This window comes from Leuresthes tenuis, unplaced genomic scaffold (assembly GCF_036924035.1).
Source record: "Leuresthes tenuis unplaced genomic scaffold, fLeuTen1.0.hap1 SCAF_98, whole genome shotgun sequence".
Taxonomy (NCBI): Eukaryota; Metazoa; Chordata; class Actinopteri; order Atheriniformes; family Atherinopsidae; genus Leuresthes; species Leuresthes tenuis.
This window is the reverse complement of record NW_027325452.1, coordinates 91,007-112,321: the sequence shown is the minus strand read 5'-3', so window position 1 is coordinate 112,321 and position 21,315 is coordinate 91,007. Positions and strand designations below refer to the sequence as shown.

The 21,315-nt window shown below is 43.7% G+C and overlaps 2 non-coding genes and 33 pseudogenes across 2 annotated transcripts; 34 read left to right on the top strand and 1 right to left on the bottom strand.

The window, feature by feature from the left end:
• Positions 1-217: 217 nt before the first annotated feature.
• On the bottom strand, positions 218-336 carry LOC140286889 (5S ribosomal RNA; annotated as a pseudogene).
• An 8,046-nt stretch (positions 337-8,382) lies between these two features.
• On the top strand, positions 8,383-8,501 carry LOC140286640 (5S ribosomal RNA; annotated as a pseudogene).
• A 272-nt stretch (positions 8,502-8,773) lies between these two features.
• On the top strand, positions 8,774-8,892 carry LOC140286694 (5S ribosomal RNA; annotated as a pseudogene).
• Positions 8,893-9,161: 269 nt separating this feature from the next.
• Positions 9,162-9,270, top strand: LOC140286859 (5S ribosomal RNA; annotated as a pseudogene).
• Positions 9,271-9,539: 269 nt separating this feature from the next.
• Positions 9,540-9,658, top strand: LOC140286603 (5S ribosomal RNA; annotated as a pseudogene).
• Positions 9,659-9,930: 272 nt separating this feature from the next.
• On the top strand, positions 9,931-10,049 carry LOC140286789 (5S ribosomal RNA; annotated as a pseudogene).
• Positions 10,050-10,318: 269 nt separating this feature from the next.
• Positions 10,319-10,437, top strand: LOC140286864 (5S ribosomal RNA; annotated as a pseudogene).
• Positions 10,438-10,706: 269 nt separating this feature from the next.
• LOC140286550 (5S ribosomal RNA) lies at positions 10,707-10,825 on the top strand (annotated as a pseudogene).
• A 269-nt stretch (positions 10,826-11,094) lies between these two features.
• Positions 11,095-11,213, top strand: LOC140286819 (5S ribosomal RNA; annotated as a pseudogene).
• A 269-nt stretch (positions 11,214-11,482) lies between these two features.
• On the top strand, positions 11,483-11,601 carry LOC140286776 (5S ribosomal RNA; annotated as a pseudogene).
• Positions 11,602-11,870: 269 nt separating this feature from the next.
• On the top strand, positions 11,871-11,989 carry LOC140286647 (5S ribosomal RNA). The gene has a single exon (XR_011911321.1). It is a non-coding gene; the product is annotated as a 5S ribosomal RNA (ribosomal RNA).
• A 272-nt stretch (positions 11,990-12,261) lies between these two features.
• LOC140286797 (5S ribosomal RNA) lies at positions 12,262-12,380 on the top strand (annotated as a pseudogene).
• A 263-nt stretch (positions 12,381-12,643) lies between these two features.
• LOC140286827 (5S ribosomal RNA) lies at positions 12,644-12,762 on the top strand (annotated as a pseudogene).
• Positions 12,763-13,025: 263 nt separating this feature from the next.
• Positions 13,026-13,144, top strand: LOC140286817 (5S ribosomal RNA; annotated as a pseudogene).
• A 266-nt stretch (positions 13,145-13,410) lies between these two features.
• LOC140286693 (5S ribosomal RNA) lies at positions 13,411-13,529 on the top strand (annotated as a pseudogene).
• A 269-nt stretch (positions 13,530-13,798) lies between these two features.
• LOC140286858 (5S ribosomal RNA) lies at positions 13,799-13,907 on the top strand (annotated as a pseudogene).
• A 269-nt stretch (positions 13,908-14,176) lies between these two features.
• Positions 14,177-14,295, top strand: LOC140286591 (5S ribosomal RNA; annotated as a pseudogene).
• Positions 14,296-14,567: 272 nt separating this feature from the next.
• LOC140286794 (5S ribosomal RNA) lies at positions 14,568-14,686 on the top strand (annotated as a pseudogene).
• Positions 14,687-14,955: 269 nt separating this feature from the next.
• LOC140286863 (5S ribosomal RNA) lies at positions 14,956-15,074 on the top strand (annotated as a pseudogene).
• A 269-nt stretch (positions 15,075-15,343) lies between these two features.
• LOC140286549 (5S ribosomal RNA) lies at positions 15,344-15,462 on the top strand (annotated as a pseudogene).
• Positions 15,463-15,731: 269 nt separating this feature from the next.
• On the top strand, positions 15,732-15,850 carry LOC140286816 (5S ribosomal RNA; annotated as a pseudogene).
• A 269-nt stretch (positions 15,851-16,119) lies between these two features.
• On the top strand, positions 16,120-16,238 carry LOC140286763 (5S ribosomal RNA; annotated as a pseudogene).
• Positions 16,239-16,507: 269 nt separating this feature from the next.
• On the top strand, positions 16,508-16,626 carry LOC140286524 (5S ribosomal RNA). The gene has a single exon (XR_011911315.1). It is a non-coding gene; the product is annotated as a 5S ribosomal RNA (ribosomal RNA).
• A 272-nt stretch (positions 16,627-16,898) lies between these two features.
• On the top strand, positions 16,899-17,017 carry LOC140286793 (5S ribosomal RNA; annotated as a pseudogene).
• A 263-nt stretch (positions 17,018-17,280) lies between these two features.
• LOC140286826 (5S ribosomal RNA) lies at positions 17,281-17,399 on the top strand (annotated as a pseudogene).
• A 263-nt stretch (positions 17,400-17,662) lies between these two features.
• LOC140286815 (5S ribosomal RNA) lies at positions 17,663-17,781 on the top strand (annotated as a pseudogene).
• A 269-nt stretch (positions 17,782-18,050) lies between these two features.
• LOC140286790 (5S ribosomal RNA) lies at positions 18,051-18,169 on the top strand (annotated as a pseudogene).
• Positions 18,170-18,438: 269 nt separating this feature from the next.
• LOC140286690 (5S ribosomal RNA) lies at positions 18,439-18,557 on the top strand (annotated as a pseudogene).
• Positions 18,558-18,826: 269 nt separating this feature from the next.
• On the top strand, positions 18,827-18,945 carry LOC140286787 (5S ribosomal RNA; annotated as a pseudogene).
• A 269-nt stretch (positions 18,946-19,214) lies between these two features.
• Positions 19,215-19,333, top strand: LOC140286699 (5S ribosomal RNA; annotated as a pseudogene).
• Positions 19,334-19,602: 269 nt separating this feature from the next.
• On the top strand, positions 19,603-19,721 carry LOC140286824 (5S ribosomal RNA; annotated as a pseudogene).
• A 266-nt stretch (positions 19,722-19,987) lies between these two features.
• On the top strand, positions 19,988-20,106 carry LOC140286830 (5S ribosomal RNA; annotated as a pseudogene).
• Positions 20,107-20,375: 269 nt separating this feature from the next.
• LOC140286834 (5S ribosomal RNA) lies at positions 20,376-20,494 on the top strand (annotated as a pseudogene).
• Positions 20,495-20,766: 272 nt separating this feature from the next.
• LOC140286914 (5S ribosomal RNA) lies at positions 20,767-20,885 on the top strand (annotated as a pseudogene).
• A 269-nt stretch (positions 20,886-21,154) lies between these two features.
• LOC140286737 (5S ribosomal RNA) lies at positions 21,155-21,273 on the top strand (annotated as a pseudogene).
• Positions 21,274-21,315: the final 42 nt, after the last annotated feature.

The window sequence follows — 21,315 nt, the reverse complement described above, 5'->3', positions numbered from 1 at the left end:
CTCTATGCAACCAGATAATTGCCAAGAAAGGCTAACTTGTAGTGGGCACATCTTCTTCCCTGATGTGATTATTCTCTACAGCTGAAACTGAGACTCTCAGATCACTTCGTGTCTGCCAAAAAAGCAGCAGCAGCTGAAGATGACGAACTTCTTCACGTGTCACAGGGTGATCAGACGTTGCAACAAAAGACATGCAGGTGGTAGAGAGAAGAGAAAAAGCTTACATCACCTGGTATTCCCAAGCGGTCTCTCATCAAAGTACTAACCACGCCCAAACCTCCTTGGCTTCTGAGATCAGACGAGGTCAGACATATTCAGGGTGGTTTGGCCGTAAGCAACAATCTCTGTGACAAATGTGCATTATATAGGCAATGGAATCATATGGTTCCTCTATGTAACCAGATAATTGCCGAGAAAGGCTGATATGTAGTGGGCACATCTTGTTCCCTGACGTGATAATTTTCTCCAGCTGAAAATGAGACTCTCAGATCACTTCGTGTCTGCCAATAAAGCAGCAGCAGCTGAAGATGACCAACTTCCTCATGTGTCACAGGGTGATCAGACGTTGCAACAAAAGACATGCAGGTTGTAGAGAGAAAAGAAAAAACCTACAGCACCTGGTATTCCCAAGCAGTCTCCCATCCAAATACTAACAAGGCCCAACCCTGCTTGGCTTCCGAGATCAGACTTATTCAGGGTGGTGTGGCCGTAAGCAACAATAACTGTGACAAATGTGCATTATATAGGTACGATAGGTGCGACGTTTTAACTGCGGCGTTAAGTTTACGTTAAGTGTCTGTCTGTCTGTCTGTCTGTTCGCAGATGATTGCTCGTCTGTTACTGTGTGATTATTGTTACAATGTTAATAAAGTTTGATAATTTTACTTGAACCAAGAACAGCCTTCACATTTTTATTTAATTTCCCTTTGCAAAACAGGACGACAGTGAGTGTGAGTGACATCCATTTAATGCAATTGTCAAAAGTGAAGCCAGAATTACTTGGAGAATTATTTTACATTTATTAACAAAACCCAACACTCTTTGTCTCAACCAAAGATTTTTTAAAAATACTTTCTTTGCTCAATTTGGAATTTGTTTCATTCACTTGTGTTGCACAAATAGTGATACAGATAGATAGCTAGTCTCTCAAATAATTGAGTGTACCAAAAAAAGAGGGGAAAAATGATGGGAGACTTATTTACATTTACAGTTATACACATTTTGTGTGCTGCCCCCTACAGTAGGCTTTAGTAAAGTCCAAAGCACTGTGGTATGTTGGGGTGTTGCCACAATACAGGTTCGAATCCCACAAGAAACATGAAAATTAAACAGATGATAAACCTTGCAATAAGTGCAGAGGTGTGTGTAAACAATGTTGAGAAGATAAGAGAATAGAGAAAAGTGGATATAGTGTACGTTTTTTCTCCTTTTCTCCCCCCCCCCTTCCTCTTTTTTTCCTTTTCCCCCCTTTCGGGCAGTCCCTTTTGCCCCTTTTTTGGCCGAAAGGTCAGCACTCTGGACTTTGAATCCAGTGATCCGAGTTCAAATCTCGGTGGAACCTACAGGTGTGCTGTCATGTTTGTGTTCTGGAAAGAAAATGAGTGGATGAGGTTAGTCAGTTGTCAAGTCACACCAGAGTGTGTGATTGACCAATTCCAAAGAGAGGGCTTAAATTGTTTAATGTTGAAAAAGTGAAACATTCAGCTGAGAGGGTCTGTGCTATTTGCCTTCTCACCTCCGGGTGTCTCTAATTGAATCTATTTGATTTCTTCTTCCATATTAATTTGCAATGCATATATTTTTCCATGCTCTCCGTTTGGAATTTGGACACAGAAGCCAAAGGAGAAGGAAACAGGAAAAACAATCCCATGGTAACAATCAGCGACAAGGAGAACTACTCAAAAGCCTACATAATTAACCCGGTGCCCAACCATGGGCCAACCAATCATCCAATCAAGGAGCGGCAATTTCTGCCGGCCGGGATCTGAGCGCCAACTCCATGCGGTGCGCACAAGTTGGTACTGATTTAGGAAAAAGAGGATTGTACAATTTTACTCCTTGGTATGGATACTCTTTCAAAAAAGTCCAAAAAATAAAATATGTGGTTGACAAAACTGTGTGACTCAGTCCTTCAACACAAAAGGCAGGCAAAGGAAAATCAGCTGTCCTCTCTATCTAATCATAGGAGGATGGCCTGACTACGATCAGGGACCTGAGCAGCAAAGAATAGATAGACATGATAAATAGTTATATATATATATATATACATATATATATGTACATACTAGTCTCCAATACTACTATGATAAAAAGAGATCCAATGTACAGGTCTAAGTTGTACAGGAATGTGTTGTAGAAATTTGTTCTATATTTTTGTTGTAAATCCACAACAGGTTTCATCATCTGCTAATCCTGAAGGAGACACTAGTTGTAAAGGAATTTATTAATACATAAAAATGCTTATATTATAAGACTGAAACATTCTTGAACAGCAGATCACTGTAAAGACATACATATAATATTGTGATTATGTCAGTGGGTCAACAATTTTGTAAAGGCAACTTTACATAAAAAAATTTAAAATCTTGTAAAAATATAACAATGTAAACATAAAAACAGCAACCTCAAAACAAAACATAGCATGTTACCTGGATGGAAAACCATGCGTCTCTACAGCCTGAAGGAAGAAATCTTGGGCTGTTGATGCCTTGTTGTTATTGGTAGCATGTCGGTACATGATCTTTGTGAGCATTTGGAAAACATAAAAACCACAGAAACACATTAAACATTAACTACAATAATATAAGAATAATAAATGAATGAAATATTGTTCCATGTGTAATGTTAGACTTAAAGCTATACTTACCTTTCTGGCATGTAGCACGGCACTTATTAAAAATTTAAACTACTTGAACTGTCTCCTCATCTATGTGCTAACAACCAGAACCCACTGATGTGGACTCAGAAATAAAGTTTCCAATGTTTTCCAAACACAAATGAATACATTTCAGAAATGTACTGAGGCCAGATAGAAAAAGTGCACGTGCAGCCGCTTTAAACTGTCAAACAGGCAATGTAACGGCAGTTATATTTATGTTTCGCCACTAGATGCAGCTATGATTTTATGGCCATAGAGAATGTCCGTATAACACGTTTGTTTTAAGTGTTTTGATGTATATATTTAATATTTAGCAATGTTTAAAGGATATAGTTAATAACATTTGGTGTTAGGTAAAAGTTAAAAGTTAAAACTTGATAAGTTTAGTTTAAGGTGACGGTGATGTCACTTCCGGTTTAAAAAAGCGGTCCGGTAAACTGGTATCATTGATATGGATCCAATAAAGAAAGCAATCAACGAAGACCATAAGCGGTTTTAAGTTTACCGGTTTGTCCACTTGCAGGCCAAAGTGGTATGTAAGTTTGTGTTTGTAAATAATATATTTTCTTTTAGTTGAGGCATGTGTAATGTAATATTTGTACATCATTTGTGTTTTATCAGTTCTACGGTGTACTTGTGGTGAAAGCCGACGATGAAGACCACAGTAAAAATCAGTGAAAAGAACACAAGTCTCGTATCTGTGAACAAGCCAGCATATGTTTTTTTCCAAAGACCACGTCCAGCATTTGATTGAAATTGACCTCTCTGCCCCCTGTATTTCCACACTGCTGGTGTATCAGTGAGAACACTGAAACGCAGAATGCGACAGTGGGGCCTCTCAAAAAGGGAAGGCTACAGTAAAATGACAGATGATGAACTTGACAGCTTGGTCTCTGCCATCAAGCAAGACTCCCAGAATTTGGGTTGGTGCTTTTTACAGAAAGTTTTTATTTGAATTATATCATGCACTTGTCCATAGCATTATAAAAAGATTTGTGCCATAAAAGTAACATTTGAAATTGCCGGCCATATAGGCTCCACAACTAAGTCTAGCTGAGGGCCGGCTACTTTAATGACTGCTATTTTTATAGCCTAAAGGCTATCAATATTATTTTTTAAATTTTCTGTGCCTTAGTGGAGAGTCCTGGACATTATCATAGCAACGGTCATCATAGCATGTATACCTGAGAAAAAGTTAAATGCCTAAATTGTTTGTTTACATGATTATCAATCAATATATCTTAAATAAAAGTGGTTTTCACTTCTTTTCCTACAGGTCACAGAATGGTAAAAGGTCGTCTTAGGGCTTTAGGCCACAGAGTTCAGTGGACAGAGTGTGGGATTCGATGCACCGGGTTGATAGGGTAGGAATACTACAGAGAATGACAAGCCTCGGATGTGTTGTGAGAAGGACCTACAATGTCGCAGCTCCTCTGTCACTCGTACATATAGATACCAACCACAAGTTGATCAGGTAAGCTGACAGCAAAGGACATCACATGGACATTATATATTTATATATTGATTTAAAAAATGGTCTATGGCATACATTCTGCAGAGTTCTGGAATCTGGTGTAATGGACCACGATGTAGCTGCGTTAAACAATTGATACATTTTTATTGAACAGATATGGTGTGGTAATGTTTGGAATAGATGTCTCTTCAAGAAAGGTCAGTGTCCCCATGGAGATTATAGTGTGTGATATAATATTCAACTTAATTTATTTAAAGCTATACTTTTCTTTTGTAAGCTTAAAATGCTCCTAATAAGCTTATGGCGCACTAAAATGGAAAAGCAAGCCACCAGGTGTTGAAATTACACGCGAACTACAACGCAGGCCGTTGTAGATCACAAGTTGTTTATATTCGGACACGGCAAGCACAAGAATAGCCTTGATGGACGTGGTAACTGGACCGCTGATAACTTGACAACATTCTCCGCTCCGACATCCGGGGGAGATGGAACGCACCATCACTTTCTCACCTCACACGTCAGGGAGGAAGGGAGCGTCACAGGTCAGGCAGGGGGAAGAGGGTGAGACTTTGGAGGGAGGGGGAGTTTTTCATGTTTAAATTTTTAATAAGTGCCGTGCTACATGCCAGAAAGGTAAGTATAGCTTTAAGTCTAACATTACACATGGAACAATATTTCATTCATTTATTATTCTTATATTATTGTAGTTAATGTTTAATGTGTTTCTGTGGTTTTTATGTTTTCCAAATGCTCACAAAGATCATGTACCGACATGCTACCAATAACAACAAGTCATCAACAGCCCAAGATTTCTTCCTTCAGGCTGTAGAGACGCATGGTTTTCCATCCAGGTAACATGCTATGTTTTGTTTTGAGGTTGCTGTTTTTATGTTTACATTGTTATATTTTTACAAGATTTTAAATTTTTTTATGTAAAGTTGCCTTTACAAAATTGTTGACCCACTGACATAATCACAATATTATATGTATGTCTTTACAGTGATCTGCTGTTCAAGGATGTTTCAGTCTTATAATATAAGCATTTTTATGTATTAATAAATTCCTTTACAACTAGTGTCTCCTTCAGGATTAGCAGATGATGAAACCTGTTGTGGATTTACAACAAAAATATAGAACAAATTTCTACAACACATTCCTGTACAACTTAGACCTGTACATTGGATCTCTTTTTATCATAGTAGTATTGGAGACTAGTATGTACATATATATATGTATATATATATATAACTATTTATCATGTCTATCTATTCTTTGCTGCTCAGGTCCCTGATCGTAGTCAGGCCATCCTCCTATGATTAGATAGAGAGGACAGCTGATTTTCCTTTGCCTGCCTTTTGTGTTGAAGGACTGAGTCACACAGTTTTGTCAACCACATATTTTATTTTTTGGACTTTTTTGAAAGAGTATCCATACCAAGGAGTAAAATTGTACAATCCTCTTTTTCCTAAATCAGTACCAACTTGTGCGCACCGCATGGAGTTGGCGCTCAGATCCCGGCCGGCAGAAATTGCCGCTCCTTGATTGGATGATTGGTTGGCCCATGGTTGGGCACCGGGTTAATTATGTAGGCTTTTGAGTAGTTCTCCTTGTCGCTGATTGTTACCATGGGATTGTTTTTCCTGTTTCCTTCTCCTTTGGCTTCTGTGTCCAAATTCCAAACGGAGAGCATGGAAAAATATATGCATTGCAAATTAATATGGAAGAAGAAATCAAATAGATTCAATTAGTGACACCCGGAGGTGAGAAGGCAAATAGCACAGACCCTCTCAGCTGAATGTTTCACTTTTTCAACATTAAACAATTTAAGCCCTCTCTTTGGAATTGGTCAATCACACACTCTGGTGTGACTTGACAACTGACTAACCTCATCCACTCATTTTCTTTCCAGAACACAAACATGACAGCACACCTGTAGGTTCCACCGAGATTTGAACTCGGATCACTGGATTCAAAGTCCAGAGTGCTAACCTTTCGGCCAAAAAAGGGGCAAAAGGGACTGCCCGAAAGGGGGGAAAAGGAAAAAAAGAGGAAGGAGGGGGGGGGAGAGAGAAAAAGAAAAGGAGAAAAAACGTACACTTTATCCACTTTTCTCTATTCTCTTATCTTCTCAACATTGTTTACACACACCTCTGCACTTATTGCAAGGTTTATCATCTGTTTAATTTTCATGTTTCTTGTGGGATTCGAACCTGTATTGTGGCAACACCCCAACATACCACAGTGCTTTGGACTTTACTAAAGCCTACTGTAGGGGGGAGCACACAACATGTGTATAACTGTAAATGTAAATAAGCCTCCCATCATTTTTCCCCTCTTTTTTTGGTACACTCAATTATTTGAGAGACTAGCTATCTATCTGTATCACTATTTGTGCAACACAAGTGAATGAAACAAATTCCAAATTGAGCAAAGAAAGTATTTTTAAAAAATCTTTGGTTGAGACAAAGAGTGTTGGGTTTTGTTAATAAATGTAAAATAATTCTCCAAGTAATTCTGGCTTCACTTTTGACAATTGCATTAAATGGATGTCACTCACACTCACTGTCGTCCTGTTTTGCAAAGGGAAATTAAATAAAAATGTGAAGGCTGTTCTTGGTTCAAGTAAAATTATCAAACTTTATTAACATTGTAACAATAATCACACAGTAACAGACGAGCAATCATCTGCGAACAGACAGACAGACAGACAGACACTTAACGTAAACTTAACGCCGCAGTTAAAACGTCGCATGAAATGGAAGCTGTCCAAGCGCACTGCAGACCTCCATGGGTGGAAGAGTTTGACCACTGAAGACACACCTGTGAAAAACAAAGTCAGCCGCTGCCCAATTGCCAGTACCACTCCTCCCACAAGTGGAGTGGTAACAGTGTGTGTGTGTGTGGCACACAGTTTTTCAAACGTATATTTGATAAAGAATTTTATCATTTTTACCCACCTGACTGGCTGCAGCAGTCCCGGTCAACATAGATGACCTCAGGTTCAGCTTGGCCCGCATTCTTGTATCGAGTGACGATGCCATGGCACAACTCTTCCAACCCTGCACCTTCACCCGTTGTCAGAACAGAGTTCAGAACCTGGCCAAACTCGTTGCCGATGTTTATCATCCATGCAGCACTGTCCCCAATAGCGCCAGCCAGCTTCTTGGTGATCTGTAAAAGAAACACTACTTTCAAACTGTTTGTTGTAATTATACACGTGTGCATGTGTCAAACCGACATTCAAGCACTTGCACCTGTAATCATATTCCTGCACATTTTTCATTTTCCCTCTTTTTTCCCCTCCTCTTTTTTTTTGGGGGGGGGGGGGGCAATAAATATAGCTTTCCCAGTGATAACTACTAATACAACCGATTCTCCGCAACAACCAAAAGATTCATCGCACACAAGGCCTTGAAATTGATTTTGGTCAAGAAAGAGGTTTCAGAATATGAAGATCAAATTCAGAGTCTGACAGTGACTTTTAGAAGAGGATGACATTAATCATCAGCTATCTCCTAAACGGGAATGAACCAGAGCTAGACAGCAGCAGGCCCCAGGACCAAGTAGTCAGCAGCCGAGCTGAGATTGAGATCTTACTTATGTTTTGTAAATGTTCAAAGTTCTAAAAAAGTTCAAATGAATAATACATGATAGTTATACCAAAAAACCTTGCTTCATTTGCACTTTTCTTGAATGTTTTCCATCCTTTTTATTTTTACTACTACTAGTACTTGGATGGTAGACTGCCTGGGAATACCAGGTGCTTTAAGCTTTTTCTCTTCTCTCTACCACCTTTTGTTGCAACGTCTGATCACCCTGTGACACATGAGGAAGGTGGTCATCTTCAGCTGCTGCTTTGTTGGCAGACACGAAGTGATCTGAGAGTCTCAGTTTCAGCTGCAGAGAATGATCACATCAGAGAAGATGATATGCCCGTTACACATCAGCCTTTCTCTGCAATTATCTAGTTGCATAGAGGAACCGTATGATTCCAGTACCTATATGATGCACATTTGTCAGTGACATTGTTGCTTACGGCCACACCACGTTGAACATGCCCGACCTCGTCTGATCTCGGAAGCCAAGCACGGTTGGGCCTGGTTAGTACTTGGATGGAAGACCTCTTGGGAATACCAGGTGCTGTAAGCTTTTTCTCTTCTTTCGACCACCTGCATGTCTTTTGTTGCAACGTCTGATCACCCTGTGACACATGAGGAAGTTGGTCATCTTCAGCAGCTGCTGCTGCTTTGTTGGCAGACACGAAGTGATCTGAGAGTCTCAGTTTCAGCTGCAGAGAATGATCACATGAGGGAAGAAGATTTGCCCACTACAAGTCAGCCTTTCTCGGCAATTATCTGGTTACATAGAGGAACCGTATGATTCCATTACCTATATAATGCACATTTGTCAAAGACATTGTCGCTTACGGCCACACCACCCTGAATATGCCCGACCTCGTCTGATCTCGGAAGCCAAGCAGTGTTGGGCCTGGTTAGTACTTTGTTGGTATACAGCTTGGGAATACCAGGTGCTGTAAGCTTTTTCTCTCCTCTCAACCACCTGCATGTCTTTTGTTGCAACGTCTGATCACCCTGTGACACATGAGGAAGTTGGTCATCTTCAGCTGCTGCTGCTTTGTTGGCAGACACGAAGTGATCTGAGAGTCTCATTTTCAGCTAGAGAGAATTATCACGTCAGGGAACAAGATGTGCCCACTACATATCAGCCTTTCTCGGCAATTATCTGGTTACATAGAGGAACCATATGATTCCATTGCCTATATAATGCACATTTGTCACAGAGACTGTTGCTTACGGCCAAACCACCCTGAATATGTCTGATCTCGGAAGCCAAGGAGGGTTGGGCCTGGTTAGTACTTGGATGGGAGACTGCTTGGGAATACCAGGTGCTGTAAGCTTCTTCTCTTCTCTCTACCACCTCCATGTCTTTTGTTGCAACGTCTGATCATCCTGTGACACATGAGGAAGTTGGTCATCTTCAGCTGCTGCTGCTTTGTTGGCAGACATGAAGTGATCTGAGAGTCTCAGTTTCAGTTGCAGAGAATGATCACATCAGAGAAGATGATTTACCCGCTACACATCAGCCTTTCTCGGCAATTATCTGGTTGCATAGAGGAACCGTATGATTCCAGGACCTATATAATGCACATTTGTCAGAGACATTGCTGCTTACGGCCACACCACCCGGAACATGCCCGACCTCGTCTGATCTCGGAAGCCAAGCAGGGTTGGGCCTGGTTAGTACTTGGATGGGAGACCACTTGGTAATACCAGGTGCTGTAAGCTTCTTCTCTACTCTCTACCACCTTCATGTCTTTTGTGGCAACGTCTGATCCTCCTGTGACACATGAGGAAGTTGGTCATCTTCAGCTGCTGCTGCTTCTTTGTTGGCAGACACGAAGTGATCTGAGAGTCTCAATTTCAGCTGCAGAGAATAATCACATCAGGGAAGAACATGTGCCCACTACAAGTCAGCCTTTCTAGGCAATTATCTGGTTACATAGAGGAAGTGTATGATTCCATTGCCTATATAATGCACATTTGTCACGGAGATTGTTACTTACGGCCACACCACCCTGAATATGTCTGACCTTGTCTGATCTCGGAAGCCAAGGAGGGCTGGGCCTGGTTAGTACTTTGATGGGACACCGCTTGGGAATACCAGGTGCTGTAAGCTTTTTCTCTTCTCTCTACCACCTGCATGTCTTTGGTTGCAATGTCTGATCGCCCTGTGACACATGAGGAAGTTGGTCATCTTCAGCTGCTGCTGCTTTGTTAGCAGACACGAAGTGATCTGAGAGTCTCAGTTTCAGCTGCAGAGAATAATCACATCAAGGAAGAAGATGTGCCCACAACAAGTTAGCCTTTCCCTGCAATTATCTGGTTACATAGACGAACTGTATTATTCCAGTACCTATATAATGCACATTTTTCACAGACATTGTTACTTACGGCCACACCACCGTAAATATGCCCGACCTCGACTAATCTCGGAACCCAAGCAGGGTTGGGCCTGGTTAGTACTTGAATGGGAGACCCCTTGGGAATGCCAGGTGCTGTAAGCTTTTTCTCTTCTCTCTACCACCTGCATGTATTTTGTTGCAAGGTCTGATCGCCCTGTGACACATGAGGAAGTTGGTCATCTTCAGCTGCTGCTGCTTTGTTGGCAGACACGAAGTGATCTGAGAGTCTCATTTTCAGCTGGAGAGAATAATCACGTCAGGGAAGAAGATGTGCCCACTATTTATCAGCCTTTCTCTGCAATTATCTGGTTATATAGAGGAACCGTATGATTCCAGTACCTATACAATTTACATTTGTCACAGACATTGTTGCTTACGGCCACACCACCCTGAATATGCCTAACCTCGTCTGATCTCGGAAGCCAAGCAGGGTTGTGCCTGGTTAGTACTTGGATGGGAGACCGCTTGGGAATACCAGGTGCTGTAAGCTTTTTCTCTTCTCTCTACCACCTCCATGTCTTTTGTTGCAACGTCTGATCACCCTGTGACACGCGAAGAAGTTGGTCATCTTCAGCTGCTGCTGCTTTGTTGGCAGACACAAAGTGATCTCAGAGTTTCAGTTTCAGCTGCAGAGAATAATCACATCAGGGAAGAAGATGTGCCCACTACAAGTCAGCCTTTCTCGGCAATTATCTGGTTACATAGAGGAAGTGTATGATTCCAGTACCTATATAATACACATTTGTAACAGATATCGTTGCTTACCGCCACACCACCCTGAATAAGCTCAACCTCGTCTGATCTCGGAAGCCAAGCAGGGTTGGGCCTGGTTAGTTCTTGAATGGGAGACCGCTTGCGAATACCAGGTGCTGTAAGCTTTTTCTCTTCTCTCTACCACCTGCATGTCTTTTGTTGCAACGTCTGATCACCCTGTGACACATGAGGAAGTTGGTCATCTTCAGCTGCTGCTGCTTTGTTGGCTGACACGAAGTGATCTGAGAGTCTCAGTTTCAGCTCGAGAGAATAATCACGTCAGGGAAGAAGATGTGCCCACTACTTATCAGCTTTTCTCGGCAATAATCTGGTTACATAGAGGAACTGTATGATTCCAGTACCTATATAATGCACATTTGTCACAGACATTGTTGCTTACGGCCACACCACCCTGAATATGCCCGACCTCGTCTGATCTCGGAAGCCAAGCAGGGTTGTGCCTGGTTAGTACTTGGATGAGAGACCGCTTGGGAATACCAGGTGCTGTAAGCTTTTTCTCTTCTCTCAACCACCTGCATGTCTTTTGTTGCAACGTCTGACCACCCTGTGACACATGAGGAAGTTGGTCATCTTCAGCTGCTGCTGCTTTGTTGGCAGACATGAAGTGATCTGAGAGTCTCAGTTTCAGTTGCAGAGAATGATCACATCAGAGAAGATGATTTACCCGCTACACATCAAACTTTCTCGGCAATTATCTGGTTGCATAGAGGAACCGTATGATTCCAGTACCTATATAATGCACATTTGTCAGAGACATTGCTGCTTACGGCCACACCACCCGGAAAATGCCCGACCTCATCTGATCTCGGAAGCCAAGCAGGGTTGGGCCTGGTTAGTACTTGGATGGGAGACCACTTGGGAATACCAGGTGCTGTAAGCTTCTTCTCTACTCTCTACCACCTTCATGTCTTTTGTGGATACGTCTGATCCTCCTGTGACACATGAGGAAGTTGGTCATCTTCAGCTGCTGCTGCTTCTTTGTTGGCAGACACGAAGTGATCTGAGAGTCTCAGTTTCAGCTGCAGAGAATAATCACATCAGGGAAGAAGATGTGCCCACTACAAGTCAGCCTTTCTCGGCAATTATCTGGTTACATAGAGGAAGTGTATGATTCCATTGCCTATATAATGCACATTTGTCACGGAGATTGTTACTTACGGCCAAACCACCCTGAATATGTCTGACCTTGTCTGATCTCGGAAGCCAAGGAGGGCTGGGCCTGGTTAGTACTTTGATGGGACACCGCTTGGGAATACCAGGTGCTGTAAGCTTTTTCTCTTCTCTCTACCACCTCCATGTCTTTTGTTGCAACGTCTGATCACCCTGTGACACGTGAAGAAGTTGGTCATCTTCAGCTGCTGCTGCTTTGTTGGCAGATACAAAGTGATCTCAGAGTTTCAGCTGCAGAGAATAATCACATCAGGGAAGAAGATGTGCCCACTACAAGTCAGCCTTTCTTGGCAATTATCTGGTTACATAGAGGAAGTGTATGATTCCATTGCCTATATAATGCACATTTGTCACGGAGATTGTTACTTACGGCCAAACCACCCTGAATATGTCTGACCTTGTCTGATCTCGGAAGCCAAGGAGGGCTGGGCCTGGTTAGTACTTTAATGGGACACCACTTGGGAATACCAGGTGCTGTAAGCTTTTTCTCTTCTCTCTACCACCTACATGTCTTTTGTTGCAATGTCTGATCGCCCTGTGACACGTGAGGAAGTTGGTCATCTTCAGCTGCTGCTGCTTTGTTGGCAGACACAAAGTGATCTCAGAGTTTCAGCTGCAGAGAATAATCACATCAGGGAAGAAGATGTGCCCACTACAAGTCAGCCTTTCTCGGCAATTATCTGGTTACATAGAGGAAGTGTATGATTCCAGTACCTATATAATACACATTTGTAACAGATAGCGTTGCTTACCGCCACACCACCCTGAATAAGCTCAACCTCGTCTGATCTCGGAAGCCAAGCAGGGTTGGGCCTGGTTAGTTCTTGAATGGGAGACCGCTTGCGAATACCAGGTGCTGTAAGCTTTTTCTCTTCTCTCTACCACCTACATGTCTTTTGTTGCAACGTCTGACCACCCTGTGACACATGAGGAAGTTGGTCATCTTCAGCTGCTGCTGCTTTGTTGGCAGACACGAAGTGATCTGAGAGTCTCAGTTTCAGCTGGAGAGAATAATCACAGGGAAGAAGATTTGCCCACTACAAGTCAGCCTTTCTCGGCAATTATCTGGTTACATAGAGGAACCGTATGATTCCATTACCTATATAATGCACATTTGTCAAAGACATTGTCGCTTACGGCCACACCACCCTGAATATGCCCGACCTCGTCTGATCTCGGAAGCCAAGCAGTGTTGGGCCTGGTTAGTACTTTGTTGGTATACAGCTTGGGAATACCAGGTGCTGTAAGCTTTTTCTCTCCTCTCAACCACCTGCATGTCTTTTGTTGCAACGTCTGATCACCCTGTGACACATGAGGAAGTTGGTCATCTTCAGCTGCTGCTGCTTTGTTGGCAGACACGAAGTGATCTGAGAGTCTCATTTTCAGCTAGAGAGAATTATCACGTCAGGGAACAAGATGTGCCCACTACATATCAGCCTTTCTCGGCAATTATCTGGTTACATAGAGGAACCATATGATTCCATTGCCTATATAATGCACATTTGTCACAGAGACTGTTGCTTACGGCCAAACCACCCTGAATATGTCTGATCTCGGAAGCCAAGGAGGGTTGGGCCTGGTTAGTACTTGGATGGGAGACTGCTTGGGAATACCAGGTGCTGTAAGCTTCTTCTCTTCTCTCTACCACCTCCATGTCTTTTGTTGCAACGTCTGATCATCCTGTGACACATGAGGAAGTTGGTCATCTTCAGCTGCTGCTGCTTTGTTGGCAGACATGAAGTGATCTGAGAGTCTCAGTTTCAGTTGCAGAGAATGATCACATCAGAGAAGATGATTTACCCGCTACACATCAGCCTTTCTCGGCAATTATCTGGTTGCATAGAGGAACCGTATGATTCCAGGACCTATATAATGCACATTTGTCAGAGACATTGCTGCTTACGGCCACACCACCCGGAACATGCCCGACCTCGTCTGATCTCGGAAGCCAAGCAGGGTTGGGCCTGGTTAGTACTTGGATGGGAGACCACTTGGTAATACCAGGTGCTGTAAGCTTCTTCTCTACTCTCTACCACCTTCATGTCTTTTGTGGCAACGTCTGATCCTCCTGTGACACATGAGGAAGTTGGTCATCTTCAGCTGCTGCTGCTTCTTTGTTGGCAGACACGAAGTGATCTGAGAGTCTCAATTTCAGCTGCAGAGAATAATCACATCAGGGAAGAACATGTGCCCACTACAAGTCAGCCTTTCTAGGCAATTATCTGGTTACATAGAGGAAGTGTATGATTCCATTGCCTATATAATGCACATTTGTCACGGAGATTGTTACTTACGGCCAAACCACCCTGAATATGTCTGACCTTGTCTGATCTCGGAAGCCAAGGAGGGCTGGGCCTGGTTAGTACTTTGATGGGACACCGCTTGGGAATACCAGGTGCTGTAAGCTTTTTCTCTTCTCTCTACCACCTGCATGTCTTTGGTTGCAATGTCTGATCGCCCTGTGACACATGAGGAAGTTGGTCATCTTCAGCTGCTGCTGCTTTGTTAGCAGACACGAAGTGATCTGAGAGTCTCAGTTTCAGCTGCAGAGAATAATCACATCAAGGAAGAAGATGTGCCCACAACAAGTTAGCCTTTCCCTGCAATTATCTGGTTACATAGAGGAACTGTATTATTCCAGTACCTATATAATGCACATTTTTCACAGACATTGTTACTTACGGCCACACCACCGTAAATATGCCCGACCTCGACTAATCTCGGAACCCAAGCAGGGTTGGGCCTGGTTAGTACTTGAATGGGAGACCCCTTGGGAATGCCAGGTGCTGTAAGCTTTTTCTCTTCTCTCTACCACCTGCATGTATTTTGTTGCAAGGTCTGATCGCCCTGTGACACATGAGGAAGTTGGTCATCTTCAGCTGCTGCTGCTTTGTTGGCAGACACGAAGTGATCTGAGAGTCTCATTTTCAGCTGGAGAGAATAATCACATCAGGGAAGAAGATGTGCCCACTATTTATCAGCCTTTCTCTGCAATTATCTGGTTATATAGAGGAACCGTATGATTCCAGTACCTATACAATTTACATTTGTCACAGACATTGTTGCTTACGGCCACACCACCCTGAATATGCCTAACCTCGTCTGATCTCGGAAGCCAAGCAGGGTTGTGCCTGGTTAGTACTTGGATGGGAGACCGCTTGGGAATACCAGGTGCTGTAAGCTTTTTCTCTTCTCTCTACCACCTCCATGTCTTTTGTTGCAACGTCTGATCACCCTGTGACACGCGAAGAAGTTGGTCATCTTCAGCTGCTGCTGCTTTGTTGGCAGACACAAAGTGATCTCAGAGTTTCAGTTTCAGCTGCAGAGAATAATCACATCAGGGAAGAAGATGTGCCCACTACAAGTCAGCCTTTCTCGGCAATTATCTGGTTACATAGAGGAAGTGTATGATTCCAGTACCTATATAATACACATTTGTAACAGATATCGTTGCTTACCGCCACACCACCCTGAATAAGCTCAACCTCGTCTGATCTCGGAAGCCAAGCAGGGTTGGGCCTGGTTAGTTCTTGAATGGGAGACCGCTTGCGAATACCAGGTGCTGTAAGCTTTTTCTCTTCTCTCTACCACCTGCATGTCTTTTGTTGCAACGTCTGATCACCCTGTGACACATGAGGAAGGTGGTCATCTTCAGCTGCTGCTGCTTTGTTGGCTGACACGAAGTGATCTGAGAGTCTCAGTTTCAGCTCGAGAGAATAATCACGTCAGGGAAGAAGATGTGCCCACTACTTATCAGCTTTTCTCGGCAATAATCTGGTTACATAGAGGAACTGTATGATTCCAGTACCTATATAATGCACATTTGTCACAGACATTGTTGCTTACGGCCACACCACCCTGAATATGCCCGACCTCGTCTGATCTCGGAAGCCAAGCAGGGTTGTGCCTGGTTAGTACTTGGATGAGAGACCGCTTGGGAATACCAGGTGCTGTAAGCTTTTTCTCTTCTCTCAACCACCTGCATGTCTTTTGTTGCAACGTCTGACCACCCTGTGACACATGAGGAAGTTGGTCATCTTCAGCTGCTGCTGCTTTGTTGGCAGACATGAAGTGATCTGAGAGTCTCAGTTTCAGTTGCAGAGAATGATCACATCAGAGAAGATGATTTACCCGCTACACATCAAACTTTCTCGGCAATTATCTGGTTGCATAGAGGAACCGTATGATTCCAGTACCTATATAATGCACATTTGTCAGAGACATTGCTGCTTACGGCCACACCACCCGGAAAATGCCCGACCTCATCTGATCTCGGAAGCCAAGCAGGGTTGGGCCTGGTTAGTACTTGGATGGGAGACCACTTGGGAATACCAGGTGCTGTAAGCTTCTTCTCTACTCTCTACCACCTTCATGTCTTTTGTGGATACGTCTGATCCTCCTGTGACACATGAGGAAGTTGGTCATCTTCAGCTGCTGCTGCTTCTTTGTTGGCAGACACGAAGTGATCTGAGAGTCTCAGTTTCAGCTGCAGAGAATAATCACATCAGGGAAGAAGATGTGCCCACTACAAGTCAGCCTTTCTCGGCAATTATCTGGTTACATAGAGGAAGTGTATGATTCCATTGCCTATATAATGCACATTTGTCACGGAGATTGTTACTTACGGCCAAACCACCCTGAATATGTCTGACCTTGTCTGATCTCGGAAGCCAAGGAGGGCTGGGCCTGGTTAGTACTTTGATGGGACACCGCTTGGGAATACCAGGTGCTGTAAGCTTTTTCTCTTCTCTCTACCACCTCCATGTCTTTTGTTGCAACGTCTGATCACCCTGTGACACGTGAAGAAGTTGGTCATCTTCAGCTGCTGCTGCTTTGTTGGCAGATACAAAGTGATCTCAGAGTTTCAGCTGCAGAGAATAATCACATCAGGGAAGAAGATGTGCCCACTACAAGTCAGCCTTTCTTGGCAATTATCTGGTTACATAGAGGAAGTGTATGATTCCATTGCCTATATAATGCACATTTGTCACGGAGATTGTTACTTACGGCCAAACCACCCTGAATATGTCTGACCTTGTCTGATCTCGGAAGCCAAGGAGGGCTGGGCCTGGTTAGTACTTTAATGGGACACCACTTGGGAATACCAGGTGCTGTAAGCTTTTTCTCTTCTCTCTACCACCTACATGTCTTTTGTTGCAATGTCTGATCGCCCTGTGACACGTGAGGAAGTTGGTCATCTTCAGCTGCTGCTGCTTTGTTGGCAGACACAAAGTGATCTCAGAGTTTCAGCTGCAGAGAATAATCACATCAGGGAAGAAGATGTGCCCACTACAAGTCAGCCTTTCTCGGCAATTATCTGGTTACATAGAGGAAGTGTATGATTCCAGTACCTATATAATACACATTTGTAACAGATAGCGTTGCTTACCGCCACACCACCCTGAATAAGCTCAACCTCGTCTGATCTCGGAAGCCAAGCAGGGTTGGGCCTGGTTAGTTCTTGAATGGGAGACCGCTTGCGAATACCAGGTGCTGTAAGCTTTTTCTCTTCTCTCTACCACCTACATGTCTTTTGTTGCAACGTCTGACCACCCTGTGACACATGAGGAAGTTGGTCATCTTCAGCTGCTGCTGCTTTGTTGGCAGACACGAAGTGATCTGAGAGTCTCAGTTTCAGCTGGAGAGAATAATCACATCAGGGAAGAAGATGTGCCCACTACAAGTTAGCCTTTCTCGACAATTATCTGGTTACATAGAGGAACTGTATTATTCCAGTACCTATATAATGCACATTTGTCACAGACATTGTTGCTTACGGCCACACCACCCTGAACATGCCCGACCTCGTCTCATCTTGGAAGCCAAGCAGGGTTGGGCCTTGTTAGTACTTGAATGGGAGACTGCTTGGGAATACCAGGTGCTGTAAGCTTTTTCTCTTCTCTCTACCACCTGCATGTCTTTTGTTGCAACGTCTGACCACCCTGTGACACATGAGGAAGTTGGTCATCTTCAGCTGCTGCTGCTTTGTTGGCAGACACGAAGTGATCTGAGAGTCTCAGTTTCAGCTGAAGAGAATGATCACATCAGAGAAGATGATATGCCCGCTACACATCAGCCTTTCTCTGCAATTATCTGGTTATATAGAGGAACCGTATGATTCCAGTACCTATATTATGAACATTTTTCAGAGAGATTGTTACTTACGGCCATACCACCCTGAATAAGCCCGACCTCATCTGATCTCGGAAGCCAAGCAGGGTTTGGCCTGGTTAGTACTTGAATGGGAGACCGCTTGGGAATACCAGGTGCTGTAGGCTTTTTCTCTTCTCTTTACCACCTGCATGTCTTTTGTTGCAATGTCTGATCGCCCTGTGACACATGAGGAAGTTGGTCATCTTCAGCTGCTGCTGCTTTGTTGGCAGACACAAAGTGATCTGAGAGTCTCAGTTTCAGTACCAGAGAATAATCACATCAGGGAAGAAGATGAACCCACTACAAGTCAGCCTTTTTCGGCAATTATCTGGTTGCATAGAGGAACCGTATGATTCCAGTACCTATATAATGCACATTTGTCACAGACATTGTTACTTACGGCCACACCACCCTGAATATGCCCGACCTCGTCTAATCTCGGAACCCAAGCAGGGTTGGGCCTGGTTAGTACTTGAATGTTAGACCGCTTGGGAATACCAGGTGCTGTAAGCTTTTTCTCTTCTCTCTACCACCTGCATGTCTTTTTCTGCAATGTCTGATCGCCCTGTGACACATGAGGAAGTTGGTCATCTTCAGCTGCTGCTGCTTTGTTGGCAGACATGAAGTGATCTGAGAGTCTCAGTTTCAGCTGAAGAGAATGATCACGTCAGGGAAGAAGATGTGCTCACTACAAGTCAGCCTTTCTTGGCAATTATCTGGTTATATAGAGGAACCGTATGATTCCTGTACCTATACAATTTATATTTGTCACAGACATGGTTGTTTACGGCCACACCACCCTGAATATGCCCGACCTCGTCTGATCTTGGAAGCCAATTAGGGTTGGGCCTGTTTAGTACTTGGATGGGAGACCCCTTGGGATTATCAGGTGCTGTAAGCTTTTTCTCTTCTCTCAACCACCTGCATGTCTTTTGTTGCAACGTATGATCACCCTGTGACACATGAGGAAGTTGGTCATCTTCATTTTCTGCTGCTTTGTTGGCAGACACGAAGTGATCTGAGAGTCTCATTTTCAGCTGGAGAAAATTATCACGTCAGGGAACAAGATGTGCCCACTACATATCAGCCTTTCTTGGCAATTATCTGGTTGCATAGAGGAACCGTATGATTCCAGTACCTATATAATGCACATTTGTCACAGATAATGTTACTTACGGCCACACCACCCTGAATATGCCCGACCTCGTCTGATCTAAGAACCCAAGCAGGGTTGGACCTGGTTAGTACTTGAATGGGAGACCGCTTGCGAATACCAGGTGCTGTAAGCTTTTTCTCTTCTCTCTACCACCTACATGTCTTTTGTTGCAACGTCTGATCACCCTGTGACACATGAAGAAGTTGGTCATCTTCAGCTGCTGCTGCTTTGTTGGCAGACACGAAGTGATATGAGAGTCTCAGTTTCAGCTGGAGAGAATAATCACGTCAGGGAAGATGTTTCCACTACTTATCAGCCTTTCTCGGCAATTATCTTGTTACATAGAGGAACCATATGATTCCATTGCCTATATAATGCACATTTGTCACAGAGATTGTTGCTTACGGCCCAACCACCCTGAATATGTCTGACCTCGTCTGCTCTCAGAAGCCAAGGAGGGTTGGCCCTGGTTAGTACTTGGATGAGAGACCGCTTGGGAATACCAGGTGCTGTAAGCTTTTTCTCTTCTCTCTACCACCTGCATGTCTTTTGTTGCAACGTCTGATCACCCTGTGACACATGAGGAAGTTGGTCATCTTCAGCAGCTGCTGCTTTGTTGGCAGACACGAAGTGATCTGAGAGTCTCAGTTTCAGCTGTAGAGAATAATCACATCGGGGAAGAAGATGTGCCCACTACAAGTTAGCCTTTCTTGGCAATTATCTGGTTGCATAGAGGAACCGTATGATTCCAGTACCTATATAATGCACATTTGTCACAGACATTGTTACTTACGGCCACACCACCCTGAATATGCCCAACCTCGTGTGATCTCGGAAGCCAAACAGGGTTGAGCCTGCTTAGTACTTGGATGGGAGACTGCTTGGGAATACCAGGTGCTGTAAGCTTCTTCTCTTCTCTCTACCACCTGCATGTCTTTTGTTGCAACGTCTGATCACCCTGTGACACATGAGGAAGTTGGTCATCTTCAGCAGCTGCTGCTTCTTTGTTGGCAGACACGAAGTGATCTGAGAGTCTCAGTTTCAGCTGCAGAGAATAATCACATCAGGGAAGAAGATGTGCCCACTACAAGTCAGCCTTTCTCTGCAATTCTCTGGTTACATAGAAGAAGTGTATGATTCCAGTACCTATATAATGCACATTTGTCACAGTTATTGTTGCTTACGGCCGCACCACCCTGAATATGCCCGACCTCGTCTGATCTTGGAAGAAAAGCAGGGTTGGGCCTGGTTAGTACTTGAATGGGAGACCACTTCGGAATACCAGGTGCTGTAAGCTTTTTCTCTTCTCTCTACCACCTGCATGTCTTTTGTTGCAACGTCTGATCACCCTGTGACACATGAGGAAGGTGGTCATCTTCAGCTTCTGCTGCTTTGTTGGCAGACACGAAGTGATCTGAGAGTCTCAGTTTCAGTTGCAGAGAATGATCACATCAGAGAAGATGATTTGCCCGCTACACATCAGCCTTTCTCGGCAATTATCTGGTTGCATAGAGGAACCGTATGATTCAAGTACCTATATAATGCACATTTGTCAGAGATATTGTTGCTTACGGCCACACCACCCTGAATAAGCCCGACCTCGTCTGATCTCGGACGCCAAGCAGGGTTGTACCTGGTTAGTACTTGGATGGGAGACAGCTTGGGAATACCAGGTGCTGTAAGCTTTTTCTCTTCTCTCTACCACCTGCATGTCTTTTGTTGCAACG